The sequence below is a fragment of the Tachysurus fulvidraco genome, chromosome 5 (assembly GCF_022655615.1).
Source record: "Tachysurus fulvidraco isolate hzauxx_2018 chromosome 5, HZAU_PFXX_2.0, whole genome shotgun sequence".
Taxonomy (NCBI): Eukaryota; Metazoa; Chordata; class Actinopteri; order Siluriformes; family Bagridae; genus Tachysurus; species Tachysurus fulvidraco.
In genome coordinates, this window is record NC_062522.1 from 903,543 (window position 1) to 921,183 (window position 17,641).

General features: G+C 39.1%; 1 long non-coding RNA gene and 1 pseudogene across 1 annotated transcript; both read right to left on the bottom strand.

Annotated features, from left to right (window-relative positions):
- Positions 1 to 12,803: 12,803 nt before the first annotated feature.
- On the bottom strand, positions 12,804 to 15,283 carry LOC113651662. The gene is made up of 2 exons (XR_003442721.2): positions 14,785 to 15,283; positions 12,804 to 13,461 (listed from the first exon to the last, which is right to left on the bottom strand). It is a non-coding gene; the product is annotated as an uncharacterized LOC113651662 (long non-coding RNA).
- Positions 15,284 to 15,772: 489 nt separating this feature from the next.
- Positions 15,773 to 17,641, bottom strand: part of LOC125141202 — an 8,087-nt pseudogene continuing 6,218 nt past the window's right edge.

Here is a 17,641-nt window from a genome sequence, read left to right on the forward strand (position 1 = left end):
TACTCAGTGGTAATGGGCAAATTTGATGAACATTTCATCCCAATATGCAATGTTATCTATGAATGTGCTATCTATGAAAGTTCCATTTGTGATAAGCTTGTATCAAAAAACTTCAAATGAAAAGTGACCTAACATTGCGTACTGCAATTGAAACATTGTGAATTAATAAAATCAAAAAACACAATGTGGATATAAACTGTTAGAAAGAGAGAACACAACACAGCTGGCAACAGATAAAATGCACAAGATGTGGACAAAATCATGATGACAATGAACAATGCTCTGCAAAAGTAAAAAAAACGCATGAAGTGTAATAAAATTAGACATTTTTCAGCAGTGTGCCACTCAAAAGCATCAGTACAGGAGATAACTGAGGCTGATGAGGATGCATGTATGCTCTTAAGATCAGCTGAGCAGAAACAAAGCATGGGTGCACTGTTAACAGAGGATGAGACACCATGGACCATAACTGCCAACACGTCAGTGATATCTGAAACTACCTATGAAACATTACCGAATAAGCCTAAACTCAGCCCAGTGAAAAACACTCTTCAAAGTCCAGGCAGTGTTGTGGCCACAAGAGGAGAGTTTTTAGTAAAAATTAAATCCCATATCCAGGCCAGTTACTAAATTGCTGTTTTCGTGTCGGAGTAGTAAAAAAACAAGGGGAGAAAACCTCCTTAGCCGAACAGTGGCAACCAAACTAATTTTAATTATGCGCATTGATGAAGTCAACATGTTTAATTAGCGCATTGATGAAGCGCATTGATGAAGTCAACATGTTTGGACCACGCCTGTTGTCGTCGACCACGCCTGTTGTCACTTCCTGTTTCGTCACTTCCTGTGTTTGAATTGTTTGCCGCTTGCCAGTCACATTTGTTTGCTTGGCTAAGTATTTTAATTCATTTTTGAGTTATCCTGAGTTTATACTTTAACTTCTTACTTTTTACAAAGGGCAAACACATCGGCAATAGCATCTTAAGTGTAGAAAAATCACTCAGAAAACTTTTTGATATCGCTAACATTTTATTTGTTTTCCTGAGTGTCCACTTCTAGCTGGTTAGCAGCACTAGCATCACTAGCCTGTTAGCCCAGTTACCGCTAGTACACCTTTTTCACACCAATTATCTCTGTTGTACTCGCCCTATAAAACCATGTCACTTGTGTGTCTGCCTTTGAGTGCAGGTGAGGACACGTTCAAGCTGCACTCGGTGGAACTGGAGCTGGAGGCCGTGGGGAAGCAGATCTCCGAACTACAGGTGAACCAGGCCAAGCTGCTGGAGCAGAAAGCCATGCTGGAAGCTTCCCGGTCGGTCGCTCACCTGTCTCAGGTAAATCCCCATCTTGAAATTACTACTCCCTCCGCCTCTACTATATGTGTGTTTCTCTGTCCAGGCCCAGCGGACTCAGAAAGCAGCCTGCCCAGGTGCTGTTTACTCCGGCACCAGGGTATCGCCAACCCAGGGTGCAGTAGCAGAAGACGCAAGCCGGCCCCAGGTCGAGGACCTCTCCCCCTCAACTGCAACCGGTCTTCAAGATCCCCACCCAGAACTGCTTCGCTCCCCTTCGCGAGACTCAGCAGGACGATGTGATCATCGTAGACTCCATCGTCCGTCACATCCGTGCTACTGTGGCTAAGGGTAAGGTTGCACTCACTGCTTACCTGGTGCTCGTGTTCTTGATGTCGCTGCACAGGTACCTAGGGTTATGAGCAGAAACACGGGAGCTGTGGTTCTTCATGCCGGCATGAACGCCACCATCCTGAGGCAGTCGGAGATCCTGAAGAGGGACTTCAACACCCTGGTGGAGACGGTTCGCAGCACAGCGCCTGCAGTGAGGATCATTGTGTCTGGACCTCTTCCCACATACCAGTGAGGAATCGAAAGGTTCAGTAGACTTTTTGCTTTAAATGGATGGTTACAGTCATGGTGTCAGGCTCAGGATTTACTCTTTATTGATAACTGGAATGTTTTCTGGGAGCGTCCTAGGCTGTTCCGTGCAGGCCCCCCAGCAGAGTTGGAGCGGAGATCCTCTCGGAGAATATCTCCAGGGCGCTGCACACCTTCTGACTGGTAAACTATGATTTAAATCTAAATTTTAATAGCCATCCTTCACCTCGTCACATTGATAAAATTGCACACATAGCTCATCCTATAGAAACTGTGTCTGTTCCCCGAGTAGTGAGATCAAAAAGTAAATGCACGAGAAGTTCTCAAAATAATCTTACTGTAATTAGACCAGAAAAATGGCAAAGAAACAAACAAAACAGTTCCTAAAGTTTGGGCTTCTGAACATTAGATCACCTTATTAAAGCACTTATTGTAAATGAAATCATCTCAGACAATAGCCTTACTGCACTCTGCCTTACCGAAACTTGGATAAAACCAAATGACTACATCGGTCTAAATGAGTTTACACCATCAGGATATATTTATAAGCATGAGCCTCATCAGACTGGTGGTGGAGGTGATGTTGCCACTATCTCTAGTGATTTCCTTACTGTTACTCAGAGAACACAGTATAGATTTAGTTCTTTTGAAGTGCTTGTTCTTAATGCTGCACTCTTGCACATGCACACGAAAAAATCCATGATGTATTTTGCTATAGCAGCTGTGTACAGACCCCCAGGGCCCTACACTGATTTTCTTAGAGAGTTTGCAGATTTTCTTTCGGACCTACTGGTTAACTTTGAAAAAGCATTAATCATAGGAGACTTTAACATTCACGTTGACGATACAAACGATGCTTTAGGAAAGCTAGCCAAGCTAGCCAAAGCTAGCCAAAGCTAGCCAAAGCTAGCCAAGAGCACAGTATTCTCCAGTTTGGATGCAGAAAGTGAATTTTGGCAGTGTTAATATTTAAACACTGCAATATCCACAGGCCAAGCCAAAACAGAGAACAGCTGCTCACTACCACCATTACCTGAGTTAACTTGGCAGAAGCTTGACGCTGACCTGTGGGAGCACAAACAGCACCATTAATTGATTGTGATTGACTACTTTTCAAGATGGCTTGAAATCCTGGAACTGCTAAGGACAAACTCAGAAACAGGCATAGAGAAGCTGAAAGGCATCTTCACACATTTTGGAATGTGTAAAGAGGAGTTAATGACCAATAACAAACCTCAATTCATAGCTGAATAGTTCAGGGTCTGGGAGGACTGTAAAACTGAACCCCAAGTATGCCAGTTAGTTGTGATGATGGACTATAAAGGCAGAATAATCCCTGTCCCATGTCAAGGGATTGTGGTAGTCACCCTTAGTTATTGTGTACACCTGTACTAAAAAGGGGGGGGGGGATCATGTGGAATGCAATAGTTTGAATTGACATGATCGATTACTGTGCATGTGTGATGTGAATGTTACCGTGCTTAGAAGATGAGTCCCACACTTCTTCAGCAAAGGTTACACATTGTTCAACTAAGTGCCGTCTGATCTGTGTGGTTAATTTCAGTTACAAATGCCACAGGGACAATTTTCTTCCACACCATTATTCCTGTGGTTTGAGAATTACATTTCTGTTTGGGTTTAAAGTCCTGGACTTTAAATATTTAAGAACAAAACATCTGCACTTATGCTTCCATTCTGAGTGAGAAACTTTAACACTGGAGAAGTTAAGCTTGGTTTTGGAGTTTGTGTAGGTACGAGGAGGCAGGAGGGAATGTTGGGAGTTCATCTCTGTCTGTTCATCTGCATGTGTCATTCTGGAGCGAGAAATGAAAGACACCAAAGACTCCAATGTGTGAATGCTGTTCTTGGATTTTAGTTCAGCATTTAACACAACCATACCCCAGCAGCTACTAAACAAACCTTCTCTGTAACTGGGTACTGGACTTTGTATCAGACCACAGAATGTACGGGTTTCCGAAAAAACATCTAAGAATGCCACGCTAAGAATAGGGGCACCTCAATGGTGCGTGCCCAGCCTTCTTCTCTTCAACCTGCTGCCCCATGATTGTGTCTAGTTTGCAGATGGCACAACTGTAGTGGCCTACAGGAGTAAGGTGAGCCGACTGGTCCAATGGTGCAATGACCAAAGAAATTGATACAGAAGAGGATCTCTACAGCACTCATTAGTATCCATCAATGGTGCCACAGTGGAGAGGGTTAACAGCACCAAGTTCCCAGGGGTACATATCTCTGAGGACCTCTCCTGGGTGGCAAACACCACATCGCTGTCCAAGAAAGATTAGTCACATCTGAGTCTCACCTCCCATCATGTGCTCCTTCTACCAGGGCGCCAGTAAGAGCATCCTTACCAACTGCATCACTGACGTGTCGAGACATATGGCTAAGTATGGTGTGGTATAGGGGCTGCACTACCTCCTGTCGGAAGACTCTACATCCCATAGTGAATGCAGCAAGCAAGATCATCAATGTCTTTCTGCCCTCCCTTATGAACATCTTTCACACTCACCTCACTAACAGAGCAATCAGCATTGCTGCTCCATGCAGACTTTCCACTTGTGTCCCACAGGACAAGGAGCATATCAGTGGGAGCATTAACCCCAATAGAAAAGTCGAAGGCTTTCAGTAAATGGGTAAACCCTTAGCTAAGTGATCATTCATGCAGCAAATATGAACATTAATATCTAATGTTCAATATTTAACAACATTAGCTGCTGGAGGCAGCAGGCTATCTACAATTCTCCTCACTAATGCAACATCTGGTAGGGTGGAATCAGTCATATGAAACTCCAAACTGTTACGCCATGTGTCATAATCAACTTCATGGATGGGGCAAGAGACCCTACCTGAGAATAGCTTTAATCGAACAGCAGACTGAAGTTGTGTAGCTATCTCTGTACTTTTAACATTGTGTTCCACAACTACACATTGAACACCTGGAGTATTCAGGTGATCAGGGGATAACTGAAAAGGGTGCAAAATCTTGTCTGCAGAAGGAGTTACGATTTTTGGCTCTGTGTATGATTGTGCATTAGGGAAAGGGTTTGAATAGGAGCAATGGCTCTCGAGCTGATCTTTGGCCATAGAGAGATTCATAAGCTGGAGAAAACATCTTTACTGTACCTTTAAGTGGTGAAGTGGAAGCTAATTATTGAGTTTACTTTGCTTCTATGACTGGTTCACACTCTCTATTGACTCTACCAAGCTCTTCTTTGAGAACATCCTCAGAGGATTTACCACTCATTTTAGCAAAATTCTTAAGCTCAGACAGAAAAGTACTTGTGGCTGCCGAACCTACTTCAGTGCTGTAGACACTAGACAGACTCACAATGTGGTAAATTATATCAGGGTGTACACATGGTCTATCTAAAGGTAATTCATCTTGCAGGGACCCGCATAACCGCATCACCATATGTGTATTCTACAATGACCCGTTTGCTGTATTCTGAATCAGACAGAGAAATTTCAACTGATCTTCAGATTGAACCAAACTGTTTGAGATTGTCAAAAATCTCCTCGTCTGCTTTAGTGCCAGTCAAACCTCTGAAAATAACAGAATTTGGCACTTTGATATTTTCAGAACAAATGACCTCCATATTCAAGTGTGATATAAGAAAAAAATACATACAATATGGTTAGTAACAATTTCTTGTGCAATCACGTTATACTTTTTTTTCCACTACAGTTGTGGTTACTTGCCCTACAACAGAACTCCTGGCTGGCTCGCCACATTTTTACGTGTAACCCATCTATGGGAAAATACACTGCTGCTAGGTTTGTTGGAGTTCAAGTAAGACAAAGTAATACACAACAAAACGATTCACTTTAAAGAACTTTAGTGAGCTAACAAAACAGTACAAATTTTCAAAACGTTAGCCGGCAAAAAAACAAATGTGGGTTTATGTTTATCAGTGTATGTGTATTATGTATGAGTGTGTGCATCAAAATAGTTAATATGACTATTAAATTCCTTTGTCCTCATTGTCCTTCCAAATAGACTTCAGATGGACTTGTGTAGGTAACGGTCATACCAAACACTGCAGTTCCTTTGATGTGTCTCGAAATTAAATGTGTAAGGAAAATGTTGTCACCTCCTGGATACAACGAATATATTTCTCATCAAACTGGGTGGCTCGCCATCTAGTTCATCATCCGAATCTCTGTACCAAACAAACGCTTATACAAAAGACCTGACCTGCATTTACAGAACAGGCATTTGTACAAAATAGTTGTAAAGCATTTATATAAACACCATTTACATTACTATTAGGCCTACTTACATTTTAATCTATTCAAATAAACAGAGAAATACTGTATGTATGACCATTAATGATTTAAATATTTGCTGAGCTGCATAACTTTGAATAAGTTTTGTTTTTTGCAAAAAAAACCCCATTAATTTAACCATAAAGATTATACTGTAGTTTTTACAGTGAAATGAAAATATGAAATGCAAGAAAACATGCATCCACATACATAAGAAACTAATGAATAAGATACATATATTCCTAACATTGGCTCATCCGGCCAATACCATGTGCTTTTCAGTTTAATGTTGAATATTTCCTCCTTAACTGATAACTGAAACCAACAGAAGACTATTTAAATAATCAAAAGAAAAATACCATTTGAGAGTTCAGCTAAAAAAGAAGTGATTAAAATTAATTATCTTTTTTATTACAATTATGATGCACAGTCTATAACAACTCATTTAAACAATATTATTAAAGCATAGTCAAACTCAAAATATGAACTCACAAAGATAAACAAGAAACTTGGGTCATAAAATAAAACGATTTGTTCACTAAAATCTCAAAAATTATCAGAATCCAGCTTTCTCTCTTAAATTCTCGCACCAGCTTGAAACTGACATGATGTCATATACTATAGATAACAACAAATACATTGCACTGTTTGCTGGAATTAAATTGGTAACTTCCCTCCACCACCTCTAAGGAAAAGTAAAATAATTAAATATAAATCGATTCTGGTGTAAAACAATCAATTTTAAAATTGTTTTAAAAAGAATTGCAATAGTTAGGTGAATTGATTTCCCCCCCTCAGCCCTACTGGTCAGCTTCTTTCTCTATCATCACTAATGTCAGCTGTTAAGGTGACAACAAGTTAAACATGAAATGAGGTACACAGATGTACAGAGTTAAGAGCCAGTCTAGGGTTAGATTTCACAGAGTAATCAGTTCAGGATTCAAGGACTTGGTATATTTAATAGGACCAGGAATGACAGACACACAGAAAGGTTCCAACAAAAGAGTGTTGGTATATTGTTAAACACTGCTATGAGGATTGAGCCGAGCCTTTAATCTTTATTGTACTGGTTATCAGGAATATGGAATAGTATCATCAGTGTATAAAGATTTCTTTATTATAAAAATGATGCAACCCACACTACAGAAAACACTTCATGCAGAAGAATAGTAAATATTTTATAAGACTTTTAACACTGTAAACATTGTTGGACATTTTAGGGGAGACCGGGGTTGGTTGTAACATTTTTTACTCATGCATGAATTGCTCATCTTCAAAAATTCTTTCAGCAGTAATTCCTACATGAAATGAAAACTTGGGGTCTTTGCTTTAAAAGTGTATACTTTTTACTTTTACAATGTATTGTGACATGAAGTAATTAACCATCAAACACACTCTGACAGGGTTGGTTGTCACGAGATATGGGGTTGGTTGTATGAGGTTCAATAGGATTTCAGTGATAAATTGGGATCTAAAAAGTTAATGTGTAACTTTTTAGTTTTTTAAGCTAGAAACTGCAAATAAGTTTTAATGTGAATACCACCCCTATGATAGTTGGAAGATATTTTAAGAAATGTTTGTAACGAAACCGTTCGTGGACCCCATTTACTTCCATAGTATTCTTTTTTCCTACTATAGAAGTGAATGGGGTCCACGAACGGTTTGGTTACAAACATTTCTCAAAATATCTTCCTTTGTGTTCATTAGAACAAAGAAATTTGTACAGGTTCGTAACAACATGAGGGCGAGTAAATAATGACAGAATTTTAATTTTTGGGTGAACTATACCTTTAAAAGGTCTACATGTACAATACACTTCAAAGCACAGGCTTTCATTCAGAGTCACAAGAATCACAGTTGTGAGCAATGTATGCCCTGGATTGCCAGGGGTACAATCTTTGTGTGCCCACATTTGGCAGCGAACACGTCTAAGCCATACTTCCCTGGACTTGCTATTGGTGTATGGCTCATTGCAGACCAGGCAGAAACATTCCTCCTCATCAGTTCTAGCCTTGGCTTTTTGGCTACCTTCTTTTTAACAGCTGAGGAGCATCTTTGGTCACGCGAAAATTTTTACTACAACTCTGGTAATAAGAATAGTGACATTTCACTGCTTTTGGTTGCCGTCTTTGCGTCTTTCCGCCGATTAACGTTATAAATAAACGCCTCCAGCTCTGACTGCGCGTGCACGCTGCGCGTACCTGTGCTTCTCCGTTCTAATAAAGCAGACAGCTGAAGACGCACGTGTGAAACACTACAACACACGCGTGTAAAAGCAAAGTAAATAAAATCGCCCTTGGATCAAACGGATACATAATTTGCTTTACCATCAAAAAATGTCCTGCATTTTAACGTAATTTTTATTTTTGAAAGTAAAAATACCGTGTAGTTTTAAGGTGGCTGAGATCACAGACAGGGGGCTTGGGGACAACCTAAAAAAGGGCTAGAACCGCTCCTGCTATAACACACCATCACTCACGAGGGAATCACGCGAGAGCGCAGTGCCATAACCGCCCCATGTAACACTGCCGCCACCTGCTGGCGTACCAGGAGAATAACATTTTAACACAATATTTAACCTCAAATCTATACTCACTGTATTAATATAACCGCCCTGTATTAGAGCTTTAGATACTCACTGTGTTTTTACTGCTGAAATCTTTTAGCTTTCACTCCACACAAAATGGAGCTGCTGACTCTCACTTTCATTACAGTTTATCTGGGAGGGGGGCAGTGACGCACACACACACACACACACACACACACACACACACACACACACACACACACACACACACACACACACACACACACACACACACAGGCGTCGGAAGCAAATAAAATGTGGGTGGGTCCTGTCCCACCCACATATAATGGTTCCGACGCCCATGTAAACACACACAGCGAACTGAGGAGAGAACCGAAACCACCCGAACCGTGAGTGCTGAACCGACTTCTCCCTGCGCTGCGATGCTGTTTCTCCATCCAGCCTCCAGCTCTAAGAGGAACACTTGTTCCACCAGCGTCCCGACACACGCAGCGCCCCCTGCGCATGCGCACAGTGCTCCTGACAACACCATGCAACATGCCGCATAGCAACCGGCTCGCGCGCGCTCTCAGCTGTGGTCATGACACAGACAACACAATCCTAACCTGGGTTATTATAAACATACATAATCCTAACCTGGGTTATTATAAACATACATAATCCTAACCTGGGTTATTATAAACATACACAATCCTAACCTGGGTTATTATAAACATACATAATCCTAACCTGTGTTATTATAAACATACATGATCCTAACCTAACCATGGGTTATTATAAACATACACAATCCTAACCTGGGTTATTATAAACATACACAATCCTAACATGGGTTATTATAAACATACACAATCCTAACCTGGGTTATTATAAACATACACAATCCTAACCTGGGTTATTATAAACATACACAATCCTAACCTGGGTTATTATAAACATAAACAATCCTAACCTGGGTTATTATAAACATACACAATCCTAACCTGGGTTATTATAAACATACACAATCCTAACCTGGGTTATTATAAACATACATAATCCTAACCTGGGTTATTATAAACATACACAATCCTAACCTGGGTTATTATAAACATACACAATCCTAACCTGGGTTATTATAAACATACATAATCCTAACCTGGGTTATTATAAACATACACAATCCTAACCTGGGTTATTATAAACATACATAATCCTAACCTGGGTTATTATAAACATACACAATCCTAACCTGGGTTATTATAAACATACACAATCCTAACCTGGGTTATTATAAACATACACAATCCTAACCTGGGTTATTATAAACATACACAATCCTAACCTGGGTTATTATAAACATACACAATCCTAACCTGGGTTATTATAAACATACATAATCCTAACCTGGGTTATTATAAACATACACAATCCTAACCTGGGTTATTATAAACATACACAATCCTAACCTGGGTTATTATAAACATACACAATCCTAACCTGGGTTATTATAAACATACACAATCCTAACCTGGGTTATTATAAACATACACAATCCTAACCTGGGTTATTATAAACATACACAATCCTAACCTGGGTTATTATAAACATACATAATCCTAACCTGGGTTATTATAAACATACACAATCCTAACCTGGGTTATTATAAACATACATAATCCTAACCTGGGTTATTATAAACATACACAATCCTAACCTGGGTTATTATAAACATACACAATCCTAACCTGGGTTATTATAAACATAAACAATCCTAACCTGGGTTATTATAAACATACACAATCCTAACCTGTGTTATTATAAACATACACAATCCTAACCTGTGTTATTATAAACATACACAATCCTTACCTGGGTTATTATAAACATACATAATCCTAACCTGGGTTATTATAAACATACATAATCCTAACCTGTGTTATTATAAACATACACAATCCTAACCTAACCTGGGTTATTATAAACATACACAATCCTAACCTGGGTTATTATAAACATACATAATCCTAACCTGGGTTATTATAAACATACATAATCCTAACCTGGGTTATTATAAACATACATAATCCTAACCTGGGTTATTATAAACATACACAATCCTAACCTGGGTTATTATAAACATACACAATCCTAACCTGGGTTATTATAAACATACACAATCCTAACCTGGGTTATTATAAACATACACAATCCTAACCTGGGTTATTATAAACATACATAATCCTAACCTGGGTTATTATAAACATACACAATCCTAACCTGTGTTATTATAAACATACACAATCCTAACCTGGGTTATTATAAATATACACAATCCTAACCTGTGTTATTATAAATATACACAATCCTAACCTGGGTTATTATAAACATACACAATCCTAACCTGGGTTATTATGAACATACATAATCCTAACCTGGGTTATTATAAACATACATAATCCTAACCTGTGTTATTATAAACATACACAATCTTAACCTAACCTGGGTTATTATAAACATACATAATCCTAACCTGGGTTATTATAAACATACACAATCCTAACCTGGGTTATTATAAACATACACAATCCTAACCTGGGTTATTATAAACATACATAATCCTAACCATGGGTTATTATAAACATACACAATCCTAACCGGGGGCCTGTTGCACAAAACTAGGATAAGGGATTAAGCCGGGATATCATGGGGCCAGTTGTTCAAAAAGCTTAATGTGGATCAAACTGATCCGGATTTGGAAATGGGGTCACTGTAAGAGTTTTTTATTTTGAGACAAAACCCAAAAATAACAAACATCCACTTCCATTCAGAATTTCTTTTATAACCCTTCATCTGGGTCATAAAAATAAATATACATTAACAAATACATTGTGGATATTTTGAAAACATCTTAAAAAAATAAAATGGCTAAATGTCCAATAGTTAACAAAACAATGAATGTTCAGGGTTCTTTTTCATATGAGGACGAGAGAGCAGCATCTCCAAGCTCTGCCTTTAGGAGGCGGATCTGAAGTTTTGTGTTGAAGTTTTGCTTCAATAAAAGTATAAACACTAAATGATACAAATTTATTATTTGACCCATTTTAAAGTTTTACTACATTTTCCTCCTGGAATCCACCTTGAAATCCTTCCCCCTGTTGGGATCAGGACCCTCCCCCCCGGTTGGGATCAGGACCCTCCCCCCCGATTGGGATCAGGAAAATCCTGTTTTTTTGGATCAAAGTTATCCAAATCCTACTGACAAGTTTTGAACAACACAAACTGAAGGTTTGATCCAGATTAAAACGAGGATTGGATTTCGTAATCGGATTTCAGATTCCATCTTTCCCTTTTGAACAACACATTTTCAAGATTTGATCCAATTCGATAACCAAAATCCGATCCGCTTACCTTTGAACAACTGGCCCTTGGTGATCCTGGCTCAATTTATCCGTGATCCGGTTGCACTAAAACTGGATTAGGGGGCAGTAGGATGTGATGGTATAAATTACCATGGAGATTTATTCTGTGGAGCTAGCCTGCTACAGACCAGGCTAAGTTCTAGGATCTATTTAATCTCATCCCTTATGTCAGTCAGCAGTCACCACAAACGGAAACCAATAGTTATTCCACTGCTCACTATACATTGTTATCACGTATAACTAGACCCACTGTCATTATTTAAACATTTCTGATAATTAATTTCAATCATTTTGGATAAATTATGATTTTTAGATGATGTTGCTCTCATTAGATCATTTACAGTTTCCCATAGAATATAAGGCTATATATAAAATTCACTAAAGATAGAAGTCTTTAATAATATTGTAACCCGTCATTTTAGAGGAGGACAGTTGTTAAAATGACAGCTGTGGGGCATTTCATGGAATTCTTCTTCAGTATGGTTTCACAAACAAGAACATACTTAATCTTTTGGCACATCAGCATCACATTGTCATAAGTATCAGGACAGTAGATAGAATATGCATCTTTTCCACAGAAAGAACCAGCCTCATAAATGTATGACTTTTTCCTTCTTCCTCAGTGTGGCCCTAATACTCATATAATATACACATTCCATATAAATATAAAAACACAACATGTAACATTATGTTTCTTTACTGAATAAGGATAAAACAAAGCAGGTAAACCATCAGCTCCTTTGGAAACACAGTGACTCTACAAGATGGAAAGCACAGAATCAAAGCATATTATACAACAAAAGGATAAACACACATTCAGAGGTCTGTATATAACCTGCATGTCTGCACACTGAAATAAACAGGACAAATCCATACACATCAACTGAACAGCCAAATAAACGGATGCAGTCTGTTTGCAGTTCTCCCTGCAAGCTTCTATTAGAACACAAAAAACCCCTAAATTCCTCTGCCAGCACAGGACATATTTAACCAAAATTGAAAGCACACATTCTAAATAAAATAATTCAACACATATTGGTCCCTCAGCAGCCGACCACAGGGGTATCATCAGGGAAGATTGCTGGATTGTCCCAGTCCATGGCTGGTGGCACTCTGGGGGCCCTTTCCTTCCTCAGGCAGGCCACATTGTGGAGGACAGCACAAGCCACAGTAATGTCACATGCCCTCACAGGGCTGACCCTTAATTTGTGAAGGCAGTGAAAGCGTGCCTTCAGGAGGCCAAAGGTCATTTCAACTCTGGCCCTAGTCCTGACATGGGCGTGGTTATAGGCATGCTGTTCTTCCTGGGGTTCACCCAGCAACTCACCAGAGAATTCACCTGACAACACAAAATCTCATCATTACTACCTCATAAACACAGCGATATTCTTGACACAGCCATGATGTAAAAAGTGGACCATTTTGGCCCGGTCATGTTTAATCTACATCACACACACACACACACACACACACACACACACACACACACACACACACACACACATGCCACGCACATACCAAAAGAGACATTTTCTTTATCACACAAGAACATTCAATGGAGTCAGTGAGCAAGCGAGCTTGGGTCCTTTGAAGGGTGCTATATAAATTAAAGTGAATATTATTATTAGCTCATCTATTTATTCACTTCAATTTTATTTTATTAATATAGCGCTTTTCACAATTGTTTCATTCTTTCAAAGCAGCTTTACATTAATCAAAGCAGGAGAACACACAGAAAAATCAGTGGACAACAGAGTACAATGGCTAAGATTAAACCGTACTGGTGAGCATAGTAATAATGTAGTGTAGTAATAATGTAATGTAGTAATAATGTAATGTAATAATAATGTAGTGTAGTAATAATGTAATGTAGTAATAATGTAATGTAATAATAATGTAATGTAGTAATAATGTAGTGTAGTAATAATGTAATGTAGTAATAATGTAATGTAATAATAATGTAATGTAGTAATAATGTAATGTAATAATAATGTAATGTAGTAATAATGTAGTGTAGTAATAATGTAATGTAGTAATAATGTAATGTAATAATAATGTAATGTAGTAATAATGTAATGTAGTAATAATGTAGTGTAGTAATAATGTAATGTAGTAATAATGTAGTGTAGTAATAATGTAATGTAGTAATAATGTAATGTAGTAATAATGTAATGTAGTAATAATGTAGTGTAGTAATAATATAAGGCTTTGATCCTTTATCAAAGCCTTATTCAGTGTGATGGAGTTACTGTACACAACTTCACTCATATCTGCAGTCCATTTCAATTAAAAATTCAACTGTTTCATAATCAGAGTACAACTGCGTTTTTGGAGATTATTTGGATTGTAATTGTGATGTTTCAGCAGAGCGGTGAGTGTGTAATTGTGATGTTTCAGCAGAGCGGTGAGTGTGTAATTGTGATGTTTCAGCAGAGCGGTGAGTGTGTAATTGTGATGTTTCAGCAGAGCGGTGAGTGTTTAATTGTGATGTTTCAGCAGAGCGGTGAGTGTGTAATTGTGATGTTTCAGCAGAGCGGTGAGTGTGTAATTGTGATGTTTCAGCAGAGCGGTGAGTGTTTAATTGTGATGTTTCAGCAGAGCGGTGAGTGTGTAATTGTGATGTTTCAGCAGAGCGGTGAGTGTGTAATTGTGCACTACTTACGCATTCAGGCGTCTGCAATACTTTGCCACGCTTTTTCTCTTTGCTTTATCACTGTGGTGGTCTTGCTTTTCTTCTTAATTGTGTCTTTTACCTCCATGTGTGCCTCCATGAGGATTTGTGCCTCCGATGGGGAAACGCCGCTCTAGTTGCCATGGCGAATCAGTGAATCTGTGATCGGTGGCGGGTCTGTTTTAATGAGCCGTGAGCGTGCACATATCCACGATTGGTTTCACCTGGCTTGATGAATCTGTGTCTGCTCATCCTGGCTTCGTCTTTGTGCAACCAATTAAGCCTGGAAGCACTTGTGTTGGATTCATTGAGCTCAGCTCAATCATTTATCCTGAATGTCTTAATTCTACTTTTGTGCAACAGGCTTCTGACTCGTGTGTGCAGAGTAGGTGAGATGTACTGGGAAAGCAGGCAGTGGGTCAAACCACTGTGAGGAAGGGGGGGGGGGACTCAACTGTTTCTAAATGCAGTTTTTGTGGGTTTTTTTTCTACTTACACAATTATTTAGGTATACATACTTATATTTTTCATAATAGAGAGTGCGATATTTTTTAAGAATTTTTTGTTGGGGGGCAATCGTCAGATGTATGTGTGTGTGTGTGTGGGGGGGGGGGGGGCATCTCCCGTGGGATTTACGCCCATGTCTACATCTGAATATGAATGATTCAGCTCCCAAACTGCTGGAAATGTGGGACGTGTTCTAACGCTTCACCACCATAACTGCTTTATCCTGGAAAAAAGGTCTGAGGAGAGACTCCTGTCATACACCAGACCTGGTGAGTGTCTTATCATTAATGCTGAAAAACACAACAGGACAGAATTACAGACACATTTAAACACATTACTTATGAACAACAGAAGCATAAACACACACATTAGATGTGACATTTTACAGCACACAGTGAATATTACACAATATCATACAGTAAAGAGACAGTAAGTCAGTAACTCACTGTATTGTCTCCAGTTTACAGTGTGGATCCTTCAGTAGATCAGAGAGCAGCTTCACTCCTGATTCTCCTGGATAATTATTGTACAGATTCAGTTCTCTCAGGTGTGATGAGGAGTTTGACCTCAGAGCTGAAGCCAGAGCAGCACAACCTTTATCTGTAATACTGCAGTCCTGCATCCTGCAAGAAAGAAAACCTTCTCACACTTAACACACTCAGGTTTAGTATTGAAAACATGAACTACACAAAATCTTTATATACAGTACATTTACTCTCCATCTCACACACACAACAATGACAATATATCAGATCACTACAGTTACAGTTACCACAGAGGAGAACTGGATGTTGTAGTGTTTATTAAAACTCTGTGTGTGTGTGTGTGTGTGTGTGTGTGTGTGTGTGTGTGTGTGTGTGTGTGTGTGTGTGTGTGTGTGTGCGTACCTCAGTATCTCCAGTGTACAGTGTGGATCCTTCAGTCCATCAGAGAGCAGCTTCACTCCTGAATCCTGCAGTTTATTGCCACTCAGGTTCAGTTCTCTCAGACTGGAGGAGTTTGAGATGAGAACTGAGGACAGAACTCTACAGCTTTCCTCTGTCAGATAACAGAAACACAGACTGGAAGAGAAATGATGGAGTGTTTGATTTATTTGTCTGATAGAAAATTGAGGTGTTTCCATCAGTGAGAAGTAAAGTGTGGACCTGAACACAAGGTTCTAATATCAGGATACAAATATAACATGAACATCTGTGTATAAACTTGGACTGCTCTTGGACAGATCCATGTGTCTCAGCTCATATGAGACTGAGATGTATTTAACTTTCTGTAAGAAGATAATAACAGAGACGTCACTCTGAACAAACACGTCTCTTTATTTCTAGCAGAGAGATGTTCATACAGTGTGTTCAGCAGCTCTGGGGAGTTCTGCTGGAGAACATTTACACATTTACACACTGTCCTTTACTGCTTCATTACAGTGTGTTCAGTGTGTAGATCTGTGTACATTGTACACACTTTTACTTTGTGTTACAAACATTTTCAGGAATAGTTTTGCTCCCATTGAACAACAGGAACAGGTCTATAAAATGGTAGCAGCTCCATGAGGACAGATAACACTGTAAATAGGAGTAGTATTGTGTGTGTGTGTTTGTGTGTGTGTGTGTGTGTGTGTGTGTGTGTGTGTGTGTGTGTGTGTGTGTGTGTGTGTGTGTGTGTGTGTCTGTGTGTGTGTGTGTGTGTGTCTGTGTGTGTGTGTCTGTGTGTGTGTGTGTGTGTGTGTGTGTGTGTGTGTGTGTGTGTGTGTGTGTGTGTGTGTGTGTGTGTGTGTACCTCAGTATCTCCAGTGTACAGTGTGGATTCTTCAGTCCATCAGAGAGCAGCTTCACTCCTGAATCCTGCAGTTCATTGTTACTCAGGTCCAGTTCTCTCAGACTGGAGGAGTTTGAGATGAGAACTGAGGACAGAACTCTACAGCTTTCCTCTGTCAGATTACAGTCACACAGACTGGAAGAGAAATGATGAAATGTTTGATTTATAGTGAAATGAGATGTTACCATCAGTGAGAAATAAAGTGTGGACCTGAACACAATGAGCTGGGATACAGGTTAGAAATCTGGGTGTAATAGTCGACTCTGACCTCAGCTTTGTTCCTCACATCAATAATATCTCTAAAGTCACATTTTATCATTTGAGGAACACTGAAAGAATTTGTCCATTTTAATGTAAAGAAGAAACAGAAAAACTTTTTCTACATTAAATCATTCCAAGTAGATTAGATTAATGTAACGCTCTTTTATATATTTCACATAAACCCCTTTATACATTACAGTTAGTAACCAAATCACTCCTATTGTACAGGAACTGTACTGGTTACCTGTGACATCCACAATCATTTTAA